General features: G+C 43.5%; 1 protein-coding gene across 2 annotated transcripts in view; it reads left to right on the top strand.

The window, feature by feature from the left end:
* The window catches only part of zfyve27 (zinc finger, FYVE domain containing 27), a 186,276-nt gene that overhangs the window by 146,061 nt on the left and 22,167 nt on the right, over positions 1-18,048 (top strand). The gene's annotated exons all lie outside the window — the stretch shown is intronic.

Genomic DNA, 18,048 nt, shown 5'->3' with positions numbered 1-18,048 from the left:
GACTCTATTGTCACAGCAAGTCTCTAAGCAATGACCTTAAGGGGAACAGTCCAACTGAAACTCATCCCTGTGAGTGGCTAAATGTCACATGCCGTCCCACTCCCCAGGCTAAAATAAAGAACGACTTGCATTTATATCACACCTTTCTTGATTCTACATTCAACAAAGTAGGATATTATTAATAAGGATATTATTAGTGCAGAAAAGATTTACAAGGATGCTACCTGGATTTATTGGTTTGAGTTACAAAGACAGGCTGGATAGACTTTTTTCTCTGGAGCATAGAAGGCTGAGGAGTGATCTTACAGAAGTCTGTAAAATAAAGAGGGCACAGATCAGCTAGATAGTCAACATCTTTTCCCAAAGATAGGGGAGTCTAAAACTAAAGGACACAGATTTAGGGTAAGAGGGGAGAGATACAAAACGTTCTAGAGTGGCAACTTTGTTCACACAGAGGGTGGTGAGTATCTGGAACAAGCTGCCAGAGACAGTAGTAGATATAGGTACAATTTTGTCTTTTAAAAAGCATCTAGACAGTCACATGGGTAAGATGGGTATAGAGGGATATGCGCCAAATGCAGGCAATTGGGACTAGTTTAATTTTTTTTTAAAAAAAGGGCGACATGAACAAGTTGGGCTGAAGGACCTGTTTCCATGCCGTAAACCTCTAAGTACTTTTCAAAGCATTGTATTATAGTGTAGACTAGCTATGAGCAATGACACAGATGATCAACTAATATATTACCTGCTGATAAGAGCTGGTTTTTGACTCAAAGGCATGTGATGATGTAAACTACTTGGGTTTTGATTTCAATGCTTATTGACATAATTAAAACCCCCCATCTTGATAGATGTCAACCATCTATTATCCTGTGTAAAATCTGTACCATATGTTTCACACAAGATGTATGTGTTGAGCAGGTTGGCTATTTTCATTTCTCACATCTGCCTTTCTTTGTGACCTTTCGAAGTAAGATTGACAGTCTAATGCCGGTTGGTGCTGAAGTGTGGGCTTTTTAATGTGTTGTCTCTCGGGAGCCTGACTGAGAGTGCCTCACATTCAGTTCACTTGGGAGCTTTGCTACCTCCAAAAGAGACTTTCATTCCCATCAGTCTGGTGTAGATTGAACCCAGATCCCGGAGGATTGTCCACTCCATTGTGGGATGCTGCTGTGTGCAATATGGCTGCCATGCTTCCCCCATTGTAGCATCACCCACAATTGAAGTGTTATAAAGAGTCATCTTTGAGGTGAATTATTATTGGATGTCTGTTGGTTGCAAGATAGACATACTGTACAGACGAGGTTAAAGTTAAAGGTAAAAGTTTATTTGTTTGTCACAAGGAGGCTAGCATTAACACAGCAATGAAGTTACCGTGAAATTCCCCTAGTTGTCACACTCTGGCACCTGTTTGGGTACATTGAGGGAAAATTTAATTCGTTTTTTGGACTGACAGAAAACCGGAGCACCCGGAGGAAACCCATGCAGACATGGGGAGAACGTGCAGCACAGTCTGCACAGACGTGATCCAAGCTGGGAATCGAACCAAGGTCCTTGGCGCTGTGAAGCACCAATGCTAATAACCGTACTGCCCCAAGATAGAGTTTATTCTGGACAAATGTGAGGTGATAAATTTTGGAGGATCAAATTTAGGTGTGAATTATACTGTAAATGGCAGAACCCTTCGGAATATTAACAAAGGGGTCTGGACGTGCAAAGTGGCAACACAGTTGGTCAAGGTGATTAACAAGGCATAAAGCATGCTTGTCTTCCTCAGACGGGGCATTGAATAAAAAGTTGGGAAATCATTTTGTTAGCTATATAAAACCTTGATTAGGTTGCATTAGAAGTATTATGCACAGTTCTGGCCACCACACTAGCAGGAGGACTGGATTCTTTGGAGTGAGTGCAAAGAAGGTTCACCAGGATGTTGCCTGGTCTTGAGGGAGTTGACTATGAAGAGAGGTTGAATATGAGGATTATTTTCACTGGAAAGACAGAGACTGAGACTGACAGAGGTCTACAAAGTTATGAGAGGCATAGACAGGGTGGATAGTCAGAGGCTTTTTCCCAGGGTGGAAATATTAATTACAAGGGGTCACAGGTTCAAGATGAGAGGGGGGAAGTTTAAGGGAGATGTGTAGGGGAAGTTTTCCATGCAGAGAATGGTGGGTGCCTGGAACACGCTGCCAGAGGAGGTGGTGGAAGCAGGCACATTAGCAACGTTTAAGAGACTTCTGGATGGGTACATGAATAGGGAGGGAATAGAGCGATATGGATCGAGTAAGGGCAGAAGATTTTTTTTAGTTTAGATAGAGCATCATGATCGGCAGTGGCTTGGAAGGCTGTTCCTGTGCTGTACCTTTCTTTGTTCGCCCATTTATAACATCAGCTGGGATTGTAACGCTTAGAAGAAACTAAATTCTCTTTTGGATTAGATGGGAGTTACACTAATTTCCACTCACTGCACTGTAGGCAAGGGCTGCTTAGGGCATGGTACTATTACATATCGGCAGTGGTTGGTGTGGAGAGATGTTCCTCACTATAGCAGCTGTGTGTGTCAGGCCTTCTGTGAAGTACTGTGATTTCAGCTTATCAGTAAGCAATGGAAAACTGTCTGTTAACTGCACTCTGTCAACCTCTGCATTGAGGGGCAGGGAAGAAATAGTGAATCTACCTTCACAGGTGAAGGTTTTAGATGGTGCAAGACAGCTTGGTACAGTAATTCAATTCCAAGCATTGAAGGTGGTTAAATTAAATAGTGGGATTTGAGACTCCGCACTGAGTGGAGCTGAAATAAAGCACATTTCGTTAAATAACCAAGTCCCAGAAGCTGGCAGGTATTTGTAGAAAAGTGGTGTGCTGTGCAAGTCTGCTGGCTCAAACAATGCATATCGTGCTTGTTTAGATATCTAACTCCGAACCACCCAGGCAGTTAGATCTGTATCCATTACTTGTGTTTGTGTAGAAAGGAGCAGGACATCCAAAATATACACGCATGAGCACACATCAAGGATTAAACTCTCACAATCAGCTTGTTGGGTGGAGTGATGTATTATTCAGTCAATCAGAAAGAACACAAATGTGTCATCTGGCAAGTGCTTCCCTTTATATTGTTGTTGTTTCCAAGTCATGGGGTCCTGACAGTCAGTGACATTGCATTTTCTAGACAATTAGAGTTAATACTTTTTTTTTAAGTTTTTTTATTAGTGTCACAAGTAGGCTTACATTTAACACTGCACTGAAGTTACTGTGGAAATCCCCTAGTCGCCACAGTCCGGCACCTGTTCGGGTACACTGAGGGAGAATAGAGCAAACCAGAGCACCCGGAGGGAAACCCACGCAAACATAGGGAGAACATGCAGACTCCGCGCAGACAGTGACCCAAGTCAGGAATCGAACCCGTGTCCCTGACCTGGTGTTGTGAGATTTCTCGCTGTGAAGCAGCAGTGCTAACCACCGTGTGTGCATGTGTGCACTTGTGTGCGTACACTTGTCTGCGCTTGAGCATACATATGGGAATACTTAGTTACAGTGACGTAGAGGTGATTTCTATACATCATTCCTAGTGTATTATTTGGCGAGCAGTTTGCATAAAGGGAAACAAATGCCTAAAATGGAACATTTTCTTCACTTTACGTCCCCATTTATTTAAAATAAAAATGTTTTAACAAGTTCGTTTTTAGAATAATTCCAATCTTTTGTTTAAGCAAAAGGCGATCTTTCATGTTGAAGTTCCGTGTTTCCTGGAATCTCACTAAGAAGAAATGGCAGTCTCTTTCCTGGATTAGGCTAGCTGTTGCCACCAGCCAAAGACATTGTGTCAGTCTTGGCACACCTGAACTGAGGCAAAGAAACGGTAGAATCCTATAAACAAGAATCAGATTGGGTTAGGCAACAGTGACCTTCTTAGTGGGTTAGTCTGCCTGCTCTATGGATGGGGAGGGAATGGTAGAATTGTAGTACCTGGGAGCCTTATCCTAGGTGAAGTGGTGACATTTAGAGCAGGGGTGAAGGTTTGGGAAGCATTGGTGGGAACCTCAGTGGCCCCACCACAGGGTTTTAAATCCAATTGGAGTTTTTGGGGGATTTGTTTTTTTGCTTTTCTTTTGTAAATCATTCTCACATGTATAGATTGTGACATGAAGGGACGCCGTTGCTCTGAAGATAAATGAATATTTATAGAAAGAGACGCCAAGAAATGATTTGGTTCACATGTGCAAGACACAAACAAATTCTTTGAATAATTAATACACATAGCTGGCAAGCCAGCTGAAAGGATAGAGTGCCCGAGTCAGCTTTTGATATGCTAAGTGATTCTTTTTCAATTACAAATATACAATGCCTTCCTTGCAAGGCTGGCAAGGATATCACATCCATATTACAGAGCCTGCTCTGGCTTTTCTCGAAATTTACTACGTTGTCAAGAAAATAAATACTTTTTATTTCAACAAGGAAAGCTGACCAAGAGGAAATGCTTGCAACTCAGTCAAGCTTCTCACGTAGAAAGAACGCAAAGAGGTTCACATGATAAGTTGCTATTCTTTCAGAGAGCGGAGACTGTCATTATGTAGGTAAACACTACGTCCATTCCTGAGCTAATAACATGCGCGCACACGGCTGTGAGGCTGAGTGTCCAGCTGTTGTGTAAAAAAAACAAACTTGTGTAAAAAAAACAAAAAAAAGACAAACTTCCTGCCCTTTTTCTCAAAGTGCCATGGGATTTTTTTCTACCCAAACAGCACAGGGTCTCGTTTTTACGCCTTGCTTGAAGCAAGCGGGACCCTCAACTCCATGGCAATCCATGGGTATCGCACTGGCCCACCAGCCTGGATCAATGCTTTCTTTTATTCGTTCATGGGAAGTGGGCACCACTGGCATTTACTGCCCATCCCTAATTGCCCTTGAGAAGGTGATGGTGACTAGCTTGCTATGTCATTTCAGAGCGCAATTTAGAATCAACCACATTATTGTGGGTCTCGAGTCACATGTAGGCCAGACCAGGCAAGGATGGCAGATTTCCTTCCCTAAAGGACATTAGTGAACCAGATGGGATTATCCAACAATCAACAATGGCTTCATGATCATCAATAGATTTTTAACTGCAGGTTTTTATTTCCCAGATTTTATCCAAGTGTGATCCTATTTTAATACCTCAGGTTTCATGTGATCCATGGTGAAATTTATTGGGGGAGAGGGGTATGAGAGTTGGGGGCTGGGGGGGAGGTGTTAGAGGGAGTTTCAATTCCTGAACAGGATAGTAGTGGAATGCTTCCATTTTTGAATGGTAAGTGATGCTTTAGTTTAGTGTTAGGATGTGAGAACAGGAGTTCAGTGAGTGGGGAGGTGATGGAAAGGCCAGGCCTCTCGACATAAAGCAAACGCCTATTTGCAAGCTTTATTTTTACCGCAGCAGCACTCGGACCTTGGAGAGCAGGCTAGCAAATCATGACCACCAACAAAACTCTGTGAGGAAAGGAGCTCCACACTGTGAGAAACCAGACCCAGCTCCATGGTCGAACTGCTATTCCTGTGTTGGTGCTCACGACCCCAAAATCCTACAGATTGGGGGTGAGTTGATATAGATGATGTAGTTGGTATTGGCTAGATGGAATGCCCAAATTCCACGCTGGGATTTGAACTGGCCAGCTTCTCAATTCAAAATAGGAGAGTAACTAGTTGACTCAGGATGATATTGGATTAGGAAAGGGTTTGGATGTATGGGGAAGAACTGCACCAATTACAGGTTTTTTGGGCAGAAATTAAACAGAAAGAGAAGGCAGTGAGATTTTTTCCTGGCGTAAATACTTCCATGCAAATATTGAGCAAGAGGGAAAAAGCTGGCCATCAGATCTTGGATGTTTAGCAATGTTTCTCTGTCACTAACACAAGTAGCATACATTTATTGCCAAAGGGACATCGAGACTCAATGTTGGCTTTATTCTCTCTCCACAGATGCTGTCAGACTGCTGAGGTTTTTCAGCATTTTCTGTTTTTGTTTCCGATTCCAGCATCCACAGTAATTTACTTTTAGCTAACATTATGATTGGCCCCGTAGTCTATTTCGTTTGCTGGCTTACAATTTAAACCTTTGCTGACTTTCATTTTGGAGGGAGAGAATATTTTATATTATTTGAAATTCTATTATTTTGCTCACTGACCTACGTTGTCTACACCTGATTAATTTTAATATTTGCATCCTTGTTTTTTAATCCCTTCTTGGCTGTGGGGTTCATGTGCATGGATCTTTGATGGGATATATTAGAGGGTAGCTAGCAAAACATGTGGGATCTTGGGCTTTATAAATCAAAGGGGAAAGCAGAGAGTTATTGCAGAATTACTTATAATGTTCGGGTTAGGCCACAACATGTCACCACACTTTAGGAAGAAGATGAGGGTCCTTGAGAAGGTGCAGAGGAGAATTTACCAGAATGGCTTCAAGGATAAGACGTTTAAGCTGCAAGGTTAGGTTGGAAAAGTTGTTTTTCTTGGAGCAAGGGAGATTTAAAAAAAAGTACAAGATTGTGACAAGTTTGGGTCAGTTTTCATAGCACAACAGACTAAATGGCATTCTCGCTCTTTGAGAAACCTATCCCCTGCTCTTTCTCTGTCATAAAATCATAAAATCCCTACTGCAGGAAGAGGCCATTCAGCCAATCGAGTCTGCACCAACCACAATCCGACCCAGGCCCCATCCCTATAACCCCACATGTTACCCTACTAATCTCCCTGACACTAAGGGACAATTTAGCATGGCCAATCCACCTAACCTGCTCATCTTTGGACTGAGAGAGGAAACTGGAACACTGGAGATACGAGGAGAATATGCAAACTCCACACAGTCACCCGAGACTGGTGTCAAACCCAGACTTCTGGCGCTGTGAAGCAGCAGTGCTAACCACTGTGTCACCGTGCTGCCCTACCAGCCTGCTGATTTTTCCTTTTGAAGTATCTATCCAATTCCTTTCTGAAGATTACTGTCGAATTTGCCTCCATCACATCTTCAGCCAGCAATATATTCCAGAATGTAAATTCTCCTGATTTCCCCTCCGGCTTTTTTGATAATTATCATAAATCTGTATCTGCTTGCTTCTTTCCAGGGAAAGAGCTTTGCCTTAATCTCTCTATCAAAGTTTTGAACACCTCTATTAAACCTCCAACTTTCCCTACTCCTGAGGACAACAATGCCAACTTCCCTACACCCCACACTCGACTGGACTCTCCCAACCCAGGTACCATTCTGGATAATCTGCTCCGCATCCTTTGCAAGACATTGGGAAGTTTTCTTTTTATTTGGCCTTGGGTTACGGGCGATGATGCTGTCAAGGTTATACGCAGTGGCTGAGGGGAATACTACGGATATTGTTAAGGGAAAATAAGGTAAACACTTGAGGGAGAAAGAGATAGAAGGAAATGTTTATAGGAGGAGGAGGCTCATGTGGACCCTAAATGACAGCACAGGTAGTTGGGCCGAAAAGCCTACTTCTATACTATAAATACTGAGAGATTATTGACTCTTAACTTCAGGCTTTGAAGCTGGAACAATTGATCAGTTGAAATAACTGACTCTAGATATTACAGCACATACCCGTGGCTGTTCTTGCAGACAGCTTGACTTGACATTCATGTTACAGTATATTAATGGGATTAATGTTGACCTGAATCAGTGTATTCGAGTCCGGCAGCGAGAGATTTGATGCGAGATAGTGTGAACTGTGCAGCCGTTCCCTTTCAAGTGCCCTGAGATTTGCTCTCCCCCTTTGACACCCCCATTCAGCGAGCTACATGTGGAATGTCTGGCAGGAGGGAAACGGCTAGAAATGTTTTACATTGGAAATAACACAACATTGATCACTGTGAGAGTGTAGGGCACCACTTATTTAGATACATATTCTCACACTTGCTTGTTAGCACTCACTTGTTATTCCAGACATATGTTTCTTAAAACTTTTGAAAGTGCAGGATTGGCGTGAGTGCTTGCTGAGTTTGACTGTCTAGAATGCACACCATCTCCACTGGCTATTCTTCTTGCTTTTCTTTTCAGGCTTTGCACTTGCGACGAGGCACGGAGGCTGACAATAATAATCCCACAGCAGACAGAACAAGTTAAAAGATATTTTTTGGCAAAATGAATTGTGTTAGGGGCAGGCAGATAGTCTGAATGGGTGTTGTATTTGTCAGACCTTTCTACACCAGGCATCACCTGTGACCAGAGACCACAGATTTAAAATCACTTGTGAAAAGATGATGAGTGAACAGGATAGATGAGAATTTGTTTTACTGTCCTGTAAGACCATAAGAAATAGGAGTGGGCCATTCAGCCCCTCGAGCCTGCTTTGCCATTCAGTAGGATCATGGCTGATCGGACATTCCTGACATCCACTTTCCTGCCATTTCCCCGTAAGCCTTGATTTTCTTACTGATCAAAAATCTATCTCAGCCTTAAATATACACTAGGACTCTGCTTCCACACCTCTGTGTGGTAAGGAGTCCCAAAGACTCAACCCCCTGAGAGAAGAGCGCTGAGAGACAGCACCCCGTTATTCTGAGACTGTGCCCTCTGGTCCTAGACTTTCTCATGAGGGGAGACAACATCTTAGCAATTACCCTGCCAGACCCTTAAGAATCCTGTATGTTTCAGTGAGATCACCTCTCATTCTTCCAAATTCCAGTGATATGTGACGTAAGGGCATGAAAGGATTTGAAGGAAGTGTGAAATTTGTGATCAGCTTACTGAGGCAGCAGTGGTTATCGGAGCCCGGAGGTGATGCTGGTGAGGCCAAGGGCTGCCACGCTTTGGGTGAGGTGAATGTTTGAGGCGTGCATGTAGTTTGAAAATCAATTTGAACAAAAAGTTGTGTTTGAGCTGAGGCAATTAATTTCTGTGACCGATACAGTTCCTCTGAATTGTATTCCATTATGTCGGTGATGGAGTTGTACATTTTAATTTTCTGTCAGCATCCATTGTACCATTTTCTCTGTGACACATGGTGCTTTGGGACAGCTTAAATATACACTAGGACTCTGCCCACAGCAGAGTCAAGAACCCTGTTCTTGAGGGTTGTCATCAACTGTATGTTTCTGTAAGAAATTTCTCCCTGATTGCATTGCAAAAGTGTCAGAGAACGTTGAGTAACAGAGCATTTTCAAAAGAACTGTGTGAATTTGTTTACTGCGGAAAACCAAAATTTATGTCCTATTTCTAACATCAGTAAGGCATCTGAAATTTCTCTGCAACCTGCTTGAATGTTTGAAGTGTAATCATTTGTACTGCAGGAAATGCAAAGTCAGAGGGAGCAAGCACTAACAGCTGTGTTTTTTTTTACAGTGGTGTTGACTGAAGGATAAATATCAGTCTGGCACTGGGGAGTGCACCCCTGTTCTCTTTGAAATAGTGCCACGGAATCTTTTACATTTGCTTAAGAAGGGTGGTAGGGAGGTGATGGCCGAGTGGTATAATCGCTAGACTATTAATCTAGAATCTCAGCTAATGTCCCGGGGACCTGAATCCGAATCCAGCCACGGCAGAGGGTCGAATTTGTATTCAATATAAAATATCTGGAATTAAGAATCAATTGATGACAGTTGGGGCGGCATGTCGGCACAGTGGTTAGCACTGGTGTCTCTCAGTGCCAGGGGCCTGGGTTCGATTCCCGGCTTGGGTCACTGTCTGTGTGGAGTTTGCATGTTCTCCCTGTGTCTGCGTGGGTTTCCTCCCACAGTCCAAAGATGTGCTGGTTAGGTGCATTAGCCACGCCAAAAATTCTCCCTTGGTTTACTGAACAGCTGCCAGAGTGTGGCGATTAGAGGATTTTTACAGTAACGTCATTGCAGTGTGAGTGTCAGTCTACTTGTGACTAATAAATAAACTTTACTTACTTACTCATGAAGATATTTTCGATTGTCGGAAAAACCCATCTGGTTCACTAATGTTCAGTAAGTGGGGGGGTGGGTGTGCATAAGAACATAAGAAATAGGAGCAGGAGTAGGCCATCTAGCCCTTCGAGCCTGCCCCGCCATTCAACAAGATCATGGCTGATCTGTTGTGGCTCAGTTCCACTTGCCCGCCCTCTCCCCATAACCCTTAATCCCCTTGCCTGTCAAAAACCTATCAACCCGCGTCTTAAATATATTTAGCGAGGCAGCCTCCACCACTTCAACGGGCAGAGAATTCCAGAGATTCACCACCCTTTGAGTGAAGAAGTTCCTCCTCAACTCTGTTCTAAACCACCCCCCCTTTATCTTGAGGCTGTGCCCTCAAGTCCTACTGTCCTTTCTGAGCGGGAAGAGCCTCTCCACCTCTATGCTATCCATCCCATTCATCATCTTATGTGTCTCAATGAGATCTTCCCTCATTCTTCTAAACTCTAACGAGTACAAGCCTCGTTTATTCAGCCTCTCCTCATAGCTCAACCCCCTCAACTCCGGTATCAGCCTAGTAAACCTCCTCTGCACTCCCTCCAAGGCCAAAATATCCTTGCATAAGTACGGTGCCCAAAACTGCACACAGTACTCCAGCTGCGGCCTCACCAATGCCCTATACAGCCGCAGCAAGACCTCCCTACTTTTATATTCAATCCCCCTCGCTATGAAGGCCAGCATCCCATTAGCCTTCCTGACCACCTGCTGCACCTGCAGGCTGGGTTTTTGCGACTCATGCACAAGGACCCCGAGGTCCCTCTGCACCGTCGCATGCTGCAGTTTTTCGCCATGTAAGTAATAGTCCTTCCTACCATTATTCCTACCAAAGTGGACAACTTCACACTTGCCAAAATTAAATTCTATTTGCCAGTTCCTGGCCCATTTGCCCAGCCTATCTAGATCCTTCTGCAGACTTTCCACGCCCTCCGCACAATTTGCCATTCCACCAATCTTGGTGTCATCAACAAATTTCGACACCATACACTCGGTTCCCTCCTCCAGATCATCTATATAAATGGTGAATAGCTGAGGCCCCAGCACCGACCCCTGGGGCACTCCACTAGTCACCAACCGCCAATCCGAATAGCACCCATTGACCCCCACTCTCTGCCTCCTATTTGACAGCCAATCCCCTATCCACGCTAACACCCTACCCCCAACTCCATGCCCTCTAACCTTCTGTAATAACCTCTTGTGCGGCACCTTATCAAACGCCTTCTGAAAATCAAGAAATACCACATCCACTGGCTCTCCTCTATCCACCGCCCTAGACACATCCTCATAGAACTCCAATAAATTTGTCAGACACGACTTCCCCTTAACGAAACCGTGCTGCGTCTGCTCTATCAAACAATTCTCCTCAAGATGCCTCGCTATTTTCTCCTTGATGACGGATTCTAACATTTTACCTACAACAGACATTAAACTAACCGGCCTACAATTCCCTGCCTTTTGCCTGCCACCCTTCCTAAACAATGGCGTAACACTAGCTATTTTCCAATCTTCCAGCACTTCCCCAGAATCCAGCGATGTTTGGAAAATAATCACCAAGGCATCCACTATCGCCTCCGCCATTTCTTTCAGAACCCTTGGATGCATTCCATCCGGTCCTGGGGACTTGTCTACAATCAGTCCCTCCAGTCTGTCGAGCACTGCCTCTCTAGTAACAATAATGTCACTCAGGCCCTCCACTCCTACCATCTTTCCATCGCTAACACCCGGCAAATTATTCACGTCCTCCTCCGTGAAGACCGAAACAAAAAGTTATTCAAGGGTGCAGTTTAGATCAGAGTTGAGGAGGAGCTTCTTCGCTCAAAGGGTGAATCTCTGGAATTCTCTGCCCGTTGAAGTGATGGAGGCTACCTCGCTTAAATATATTTAAGTCACGGGTAGATAGGTTTTTGATAGACAAGGAAATTAAGGGTTATGGGGAGAAAGCGGGAAAGTGGAACTGATCCACTTCAGATCAGCCATGATCTTATTGAATGGCGGGGCAGGCTCGAAGGGCTAGATGGCCTACTCCTGCTCCTATTTCTTATGTTCTTATAATGTCCTTTAGGGAAGGAAATCTGCCGTCCTTACCTGGACTGGCTTACATATGACTCCAGAGCCACAGCAATGTGGTTGACTCTTAGCTGCCCTCAGGTAACTAGGGATGGGCAATAAATGCTGGCCAGCCAGCGATGCCCATGTCCCATGAATGAATAAAAAAAATGAAGGCAGAAGGTGCCTGTGTTTAACATTGCAGCCATATGGTGACGCGTCTGATAGTGTAGCACTCCCACAGTACTGCACAGGAAGTGGTAAATGTGATTTTGTGCTTTGGAATGGGGCTCAGGAACTCTTGAGCCTCTGTCCCTGAGCAAGACTGTTAACTTGACTGACTACAATGTATTTGAACTGATTATTCAAGATAGCTTTAAGACCCATAGCTGATGTGAATGATTGATTAGGGGGTGGATAGGTATCACTATATTAAAATAAAAGCAAAATATTACCGATGCTCTCATGAAGGGTCATCCAGACTCAAAACATTGGTTCTATTCTCTCCCTCAGATGCTGTCAGACCTGCTGAGATTTTCCAGCATTTTCTGTTTTGTGTTATTCCATTACTTCTATTAACTGCAGTGATGGACTTTCCCTCCACCGGCTCCACATAGTAGGCATTCAAAAGTAGATTGAGTGAATGAAGCACAGGATGAATCCAGTGAGATATATGTTCAAATTAAATGACTATCTGCAGAAAAATATTGCTCACGCACAACTATCAAGGAACATGTGACAATTCTATATCCGTTTTGGCAGTCTGTAAGATTCTGAAGGCAGAAGGTCACCCATCCAAATTGTTAAATTCAAATGGACTTAAAAATAATAAGTGGCCCACTTTCCCAATAAACCAATTCTTAAAGGCTCTGTCCAAGGGTAGCACTGAGTTTTGTTCTCATCTGCACTGAGTTTGTTGTTAAAACAGAACAACAAACATGTTGTGCACTTTTGTCTGTAGCTCCACGGGGAGCGAAGAGTCAGCCAGGGTTTCTGAATGCTCTGTAGTGAAATGACTGGGAAACGTGTATGCTCCTGCATTGGGCTCTGCTTCACTCGTGTACGCAGACAGTTGAATAATGGCGCCCTCGGTATGGGTCAATGAGTTGTACTGAATGAGAGAAAAAAATAAACCTTTCCTTGCCAATTTGAAAAATGGTGCATCTTTATTTTCCAGAACTCTAGATTTGGGGAGAGTGAAAACATTAAAACGTTGTTATTTTCTTTTTGTAAGAGTTTAATGTTTGCTTAGTATCAGATTGTCCGAGTATAAAAAGAGGACTCAACAGGTAAGCAAGATTAAATTCAATGGTTTGTGGGGAAAAGCAGCGGACACTATCCTGATCATCTGTATGGACAATGGCCGTGATGGCACAGTGGTTAGCATTGCTGCCTCTTAGTGCCAGAGATCCAGATTCGATTCCTGGCTTGGGTCGCTGTCTATGTGGAGTTTGCACAGTAAAAAGTCTGACGACACCCCTGACGAAGGGGCTAATCCGAAAGCTAGTGAATTTACTATCAAATAAATCGGTTGGACTGAAACCTGGTGTTGTCAGACTTTTTACTGTGTTTACCCCAGTCCAACGCCGGCATATCCACATTATGTGGAGTTTGCACATTCTTCCCATGTCTGTGTGGGCTTCTTCTGGATGCTGCAGTTCCTGCCCACAATTCGAAAGACGTGCTGGTTAGGTAGATTGGCCATGCTAAGTTCTCTGTGTACCCAAACAGGCGCAGGTGTCTGGCAACTGAGGGATTTTCACAGTAACTTCATTGCAGTGTTAATGCAAGCCAACTTGTGACACTAATAAATAAACTTTAAAACTTTAAAAAACTTAAACTTTATTTCTGTACAACAATATTCAGTTGCTCTCAACTTCTAATGAGGTTAAACTGTGCAGTGTGCCATCAATTTACAAACTGGTGCATTCCTACTACACAAGCTCACTGATCCTCTGTATTAAAGCCCACAAATTGCTCTCAAGTGGCTCGTCAAAAGGAGATTCTCTTCAAAAAATTATTTGGCATGTCAGCTATGACTCTCACCAACTTTTACAGATGCACCATAGAAAGCATTCTTTCTGGTTGTATCACAGCTTGGTATGGCTCCTGCTCTGCCCAAGGCCACAAGAAATTACAAAGGTCGTGAATGTAGCCCAATCCATCACACAAACCAGCCTCCCATCCGTTGACTCTATTTATACTTCTCACTGCTTTGGAAAAGCAGCCAGCAAAATTAAGGGTCCCGCGCACCCCGGATGTTCTCTCTTCCACCTTCTTTCGTCGGGAAAAAGATGCAAAAGTCTGAGGTCACGTATCAACCAACTCGAGAACAGCTTCTTCCCTGCTACTATCTGACTTCTGAATGGACCTACCTTGCACTAAGTTGATCTTTTTCTACACCCTAGCTATGACTGTACACTACACTCTGCACTGTTTCCTTTCCTTCTCTATGAACGGTATGCTTTGTCTATATAGAGCGCAAGAAACAATACTCTTCACTGTGTACTAATACATGTGACAATAATAAATCAAATCAAAATCAAAGATATCTTGCATGGTCATATAGCCTGTCTAGTCCTCCAAGTATAAGTTCTTATGTTTGTATTTATAATGGCTGCGTAGACTTGTCATGTGATTATTTTCTTGCCTCACTCCAATGGAGGCGTTGCAAAGCCTTTACTGGATAAGAGTGTGATTACAGTGTGGCAGCTTACATTGCTAGTGTGAATATTGGGGTTGTATTTTGGACTTTGGGTGTTTGATTCAATTTGTTTATTTATCTGTAATGCTCAACATCAAAATATCAGTTTCCTCCAAGAATTTATCACGTTTCGCCCTTGTTTTTATATTTGTCTGGTCTCACAATAATGACACAATTATGCCTCAATTATTCCCTTCCCTCTTAGCCCGCTTCACCCGAAAAATATATCTCCTCCTGACTCCCCCACATGTAAATTAATGGGAGATCAACCACTGATTCTTATTAAATAGAGACTGACAAAGTTTTAAAATTGGAAGTGGTTTCTTTTTGTCATATTGAAGGAGCAATGTTTACGCAGTTTCGTGCACTCTACCCAGTGGCACAATGGTTAGTAGTGCAGCCTCTTAGTGCCTGGGACCTAGGTTCGATTCTCGGTTTGGGTCACTGTCTGTGTGCAGTCTGCAGGTTCTCCTCGTGTCCGTGTGGGTTTCCTCCCGGTGCTCTGGTTTCCTCCCCCAGACTGAAAGACGTACTGGTTAGGTGCATTGGCCTTGCTTAATTCTCCCTCAGTGTGCCTGAACAGGCATCGGAGTGTGGCAACTAGGGGATTTTCACAGTAACTTCATTGCAGCGTTAATGTAAGCCTACTTGTGACAATAAATAAACTTTAAAAACTTTTACATTATGCCAGACCTGAAAGATGGTTCCTAAGCAATAGCTGAAGAGAAAATCATTTGTTATGGTGGAATTCAGCAATGTGTGTATGTTTGAGATTGCCAGATTGAGATAGTGGAAATATTTATTTCGGTTGACATTTCAGCGGCTGTTGCAGTTACCTAAACATGTCCCAAGGGTCCACTATACATCATCTGGTAAAAGTATTTAAGGGGTGGATAAGAGCTTGAGATTTGCAGCTGAGAATCTTACTATATAAGAGGGACAGTTTATAGAAAAAAAATCTAGTTTGTTCCAGTGAAAGACATTCAGATACAAAGTTTTAGACTTCACTGATAACTATTTTTAGTTTGATATCTTATTATATTGAATTTCTTCCACTGTTGCTCCCTCCAACTCTGTAACCACCTTCTACCTCCGTTTCTCTCATGGTTGGCAGTGCTGTCTGCTTTTTTGTTTGAAGCATCCGTCTACCATTGCCTTGACCACCCTCTCTGCCCTGCCCTTCAGAAGCCTCCTCACTCTTCTGTACCCTACCTCATTGCAATGTGAATGTAACCCCGCTTGTGACTAATAAATAAACTTTACTTTAGAACGCTTTGATCATGGCCCTGTATCCTTTCTCCTTTTCATAGAATCCCGACAATGCAGTAGGAGGCCATTTGGCCCATCAAATCTGCATCGACTCTCCAACAGGCTGTCTTTCCCAAGCCCACACCCCATTATATCCCTATAACATCACGCATTTACCCCACTAATACTCTTAACCTCCACATCTTGGGACATTAAGGGGCAACTTCACAAGGCCCATCCACCTAACCTGCACACCTTTGGGCTGTGAGAGGAAACCCACGCAGACACAGGGAGAACGTGCATACTCCACACAGACAGACAGTCACCCAAGGCTGGAATTGAACCCGGGTCCCTGGGGCTGTGAGGCGGCAGCATTAACCACTGTGCCACCTTTTGTGAACTGCCTTGTGCTGATTCCTACATTACGGTGTTGTCAATTGTGGGCATTCCCTCCAACATTGCCCACCTCCTGGGTATGATCTAGCATGACTTTCACCCAAGCTGCCATGAATATCTGCTCAGAGCTGCAGCTAGGTAGATTCACTCTCATTTTTTTCCCCTTCTGTCTCTGCTTCAGTTTTACTCAACAAACCCAACAGTTGTTAAATGTGCAGTCTCTTCACAAACCGGAGAGTTGTGGGGAAGCTGTAAGTGGTCTCCAGGCCGTTGAGATTCAGTGCAAAAGATCACCAGCATTTCAGTTTCCAATGACATTCTGGGAAATCGGACTGGAATATGATCAGACTTGGCTCTGCTTACACTTCCACTCCCAAATGACATTTCAGCTCACAGACAAACAGTGACTGCTCAGGAGGTCATGAATGTAGCCCAATCCATCATGCAAACCAGCCTTCCATCCATTGGCTCTATCTACACTTCCTGCTGCCTCAAAAAAGCAGCCAGCATAGTTAAGGACCCCATGCACCCTGGACATTCTCTCTTCCAACTTCTGGACCCAAGCAGGTGCCAGAGTGTGGCGACTAGGGGATTTTCACTGCAGCGTTAATGTAAGCCGGACTTGTGACTAATAAATTTTGACTATTTTTGTTCTGTTGGGAAAAAGATACAAAAATCTGAGATCATATACCAATCGACTCGAGAGCAGCTTCTTCCCTGCTGCCATCAGACTTTTGAATGGACCTACCTTGCACTAAGTTGATCTTTCTCTACACCCTAGCTATGACTGTAATACTGCATTCTACACCCTCTCATTTCCCTCTCTATGAACGATATGCTTTGTCTGTATAGCGCGCAAGAAACAATATTTTTGACTGTATACCAATATATATGACAATAATAAATGAAATCAAAAAAACATCAAATCAGATTAGAGGGTACATCTGGGACCCTAACTTGGAGTTGGTGCCTGTAGGAGAGCAGGTAAAGGATGAGGAAAGGATGTTGAGAAAATCAGAAAAGAGGGTGATTTTGTTGCTGTCACTTCAACCAAAGTGGCCACAGGCTTCACACCACAATTTCAAAAATCCTTGCCTTTGACTGCAAACCATCCCATGGCTCCAACCCAATCTCTCTCTGCTCTCCACCAGGCAATTTCACTAGGTCTCTGGTCTCTTTTGTGTCAACCCTCTTACTCCAGCCTTGGTGACACAGCCTTGCTTTGCCTCGGCCTGGTCCCTCCCTTATCCTGCTCTTTCCTTTCCTGCACACTAACACACTCTCGTGCTTTTCGGGGTTCCTGAGGGTGTCCTTTGAATAGAAGAGAATTTAAATAAATGTTTGAAAAGGAAAAGATTTGAAGGGCCAACGGGAGAGCGTGAAGGAGTGTGATTAATTGAATGGCTCTTTTAAAGAGCCGGCACCAGCATAATGGGCTGAAGGGTCACCTCCTGTTCAGTGTAGTTATATAGATCTGTTTTCTGCACTATCTTTGTCAGTGTCCACTCATTCTCCATCTTGTGCTTGATGTCATTAAATGTGAGTTTCTCTGCTTTTGATATTTTTACCAATACGCTTTTGTTTTAGAAACATTTCTATTGCCAGGAAATTCAACAATATTTACAGCTCAAGATTTTTCTGCAGTTGTGATCTTTTTTAAAATGTGGAATGAATTTAGCTGAGGTTAGCGCATCGACTCAAACTCACATGGACACAGCTATTTCTTGTAATCTGAG

Source organism: Carcharhinus amblyrhynchos, chromosome 17, assembly GCF_965287045.1.
Source record: "Carcharhinus amblyrhynchos chromosome 17, sCarAmb.v2.hapA, whole genome shotgun sequence".
NCBI classification, from domain to species: domain Eukaryota; kingdom Metazoa; phylum Chordata; class Chondrichthyes; order Carcharhiniformes; family Carcharhinidae; genus Carcharhinus; species Carcharhinus amblyrhynchos.
Note: the sequence above shows the minus strand (reverse complement) of the source record. Positions and strands in the feature narration are given on the sequence as shown.